Below are 3,135 nucleotides of genomic sequence, written 5' to 3' on the forward strand. Positions count from 1 at the left end.
AAGCAAGAGGCCTGTTTTGTTACCAATATCTTGAAGCTTAAGCTGTGGGGAATTCAGTCTTACCCCTTGTCTCTCTTGGCCTCAGCATTGTTATACCCATACACTTTATGGTTCTAATACAGAAATTCCCTGATATGGTCCAACATTTGAACCATGTTATAGTTTTAGTCTACACATGGTGTAGTGTTGCGGACTCATCCCTGCGGCGCCTCCAGCTGGTTACGTCCAGGAATTAGCTCTCCAGCTTCCAGAGCGCCCTCTTCAGGCCACTGTCTCGCCGCCACTGCTGGCCCCATGTCCCTACTGGACCTTGGTGCCCCTTTAACTGGGTGCCTCCCCCCAGCAGTACCCCCACAATTCTGGGTCTCCCCCTCCCAGGGGAACCCCCACCCACTATCTCTACTTCGCCTCAGAATATGGCTACTGCCAGTCACCATCTAACCCCCGCTCCCTGGGGCAGACTGCAGTGTACACACCATTCATCACTGCCAAAGGAGGGTTTGGACTTGCTGCCTTTCCCTACCCTTGGCTACCCCTCTGTAGCCCCAGTACCTGTCCTGGCCTTTATCAAGGCCTGCAGCCTGGGGGTTCTCCAGGCTGGAGCTCCCCAGCTCCTCTGGCCTTTCCCCAGCCCTGCGCCACTCTAGGTACCTTTCCCAGCTTCTAAGCAGCCAGGCCCTTCTCCCTCAACAAGCAGAGGGAGATGCCCTGTCTGCCCCTGGCTTCTCTGCCTTTATAGGGCCAGCTGAGTCTGTTTGGAGTGTGGCCTCAGCTGCAGCCACTTTCCCCAATCATCCCAGCTTAAAAGCTGCTTTCTCCAGCCACAGCCCCCTCCCAGGGCTGTTTTTAACCCCTCTGGACCGGAGCAGGGTGACCAGCCCGCTACACATGGTTAAGGTCGATACAACCACGTTGCTCAGGGGTGTGGATTTTTCACATCCCTGAGACACATATTTAGACAGAAATAAGTCTGTGGTATAGCTCCAGCCTAAGAAAGGAGTGAGTTTCCTCATTCTTAGTGGCTGTGAGTGATCATGCCATGAGAGAGGGGGGGGAAAATCCTTTAAAAACAGGGTTTTTTAATCCAGAAATTGAGAGCCAGCATTTAAGTGGGGTGCTATTTGTCAAATCTTGGATCACCTTTAAGACAGAGGGCACTCTGGGAAACTGTTTAGAAGCAATAGGTAACTTGTATTAGAAAAGGGAATTTAGCTAATATAGACGTGTAAAGCCTGAGGTTGCATCTTTGTTTTCTGTATAACTTGTATGCTCTTGCTTTTCTGTAATTCATCTTTGAAGCTATGATTTTTTTATCAAATAAACTTTTTATTTTTACCCCAAGCAAATCTTCATTATGCAAACTGTATGGAGTGTGTTCCAAAGTGAACCGGTAACTTGGGGAGCAGGTTTCACTCCTTTGGGGGGATGAGAGGAAAAGTCCGAGTGTCTAGCAGGCTTCGCTGGAGCCGTAGGCATAACTAGCAGTGTGAACCAAAGGCTGTGAACCAGGGTAGGCCTGGCCTTGGCTGAAGAGTGTCCGCTAACCAAGAAAGCACATTCCTGACTGGATGGTACAAAAAACCACAGATCTCTCAGGTAACTACGTAAGCACATTCCTAAGAGATGGTACAAGAACACACTGATCTCTCGTTAATTAAGGTGAGGATGACAGGGTAATGGATAAGGATGTTTTGTTCAAACTAGCAGGTACAAGGATGAGGATGGTAACTAACAACATCTGGAGTGTGATACGTAGCTTGTTTGTATCAGTGTATAAAAGGAGAAGTCATAGGAGCATCTTTTGCTGATCCAGGGGGCAGTGTCATGTGATGCTGATTGAACCAGTACCTCTGTCATGGGCATACATGTGCTAGTGTACCTGCAGCTCCTACGGGGCGCTAGTACTGGGCTTTGTCGACAATAACCCTTCGCCAGTGCACGGAGACTGTGGTCTTTCTTTAACAATGAGGTCTGCTGGATGGCTGAACTCTGCAGCCCTAACAACAGTTAAAAACTTGGGGTAGATGAATTTGGGGAGACTTAGGACCAGAAGGAATGTTGAGGTCACCCTGCAAAGAGTACCAAGGCTGGTGGAAGCCACGGTGAGATCCCTATGCTTGTAGGCCGGCTACTGGTGTCACGGCTCTGAGCCAGAGCAGCACAGCATTAATGCACCCAAAATTACAGGGCCTGCAGTGAGAAACCCCCTGACTGGTCTGGGTGATCCCTAAAACTTCACATGGGGCCAACATTTGTCACATGTGGTTTGTTCTCTCATCCTCTCCCAGAGGGCAAATCAGGGGCAACAGTTTCTTCCTAAAGGGGGTGGGGAGGCATGAGGCCCCACCCCTTCTGTGGTCCCACCCTTGCCCTTCCTCTTCCCCCGAGTCCTCAGCCAAGCCAGAGCCAGGCTGGGAAGCCCGGGCCCCTCCATCTTCAACCAATGCAGACAACACTGTGGCTGCAAACTTTCAGAATACTTTCCTCTGCCAACCAGCATCTCCTCTGCCTTGCTCAGGTTCAGCTTCAACTAGCTGCTGTTCATGCATGAGCTGATCGCATCCAAGCCGTAGGCCATCGTGTATCAGAGGTGTCATCTGAGTGGCTGGTTAGGTCTACAAAAGCTTCATCAACAAGCCGGACAGCATCTTGATCACCTCCTCTGGGAAGCTGTGGTGTCGGGGTGGGTGGGTGCTGTACATTAGCAGGGTGTTCTTGGGTGGAGATTCGGTGATTTAAGTAGATGCACGCAAAGGATTGGGAATAGAATCTGCTTTTTTGCATTTGAGCTGGAAAAGAATAGAATGGGTGGAAGTGCTGCAGCAGAGGCACTGCTGGTACATGTCACAACCATGATTTTCAGAGTTGCCTCTCTGTATATTTCTCGGAACTGCGTTTCATCTTTGAGCAGTGCCTGTGTAACCCACACACCTTCTGAGTGTGGTGTGGGGGGGTAAGGGGGGGAAGAGACACACTCACTCACTGCTCTATAGCCTTAGGTAAGAGCCAGTTGGCTTTTAGCTCATGTGGTAGAGACTCATGCACTAAGCTCCAGAAGTCCCTGGTTTGATCCCAATGACCGGGGTCTGTCGGCATTACACCTGCTCCTAACAAAGCAAAAAAAACAGATTTCAA

The sequence above is a fragment of the Mauremys reevesii genome, linkage group 4 (assembly GCF_016161935.1).
Source record: "Mauremys reevesii isolate NIE-2019 linkage group 4, ASM1616193v1, whole genome shotgun sequence".
Lineage (NCBI taxonomy): Eukaryota > Metazoa > Chordata > Testudines > Geoemydidae > Mauremys > Mauremys reevesii.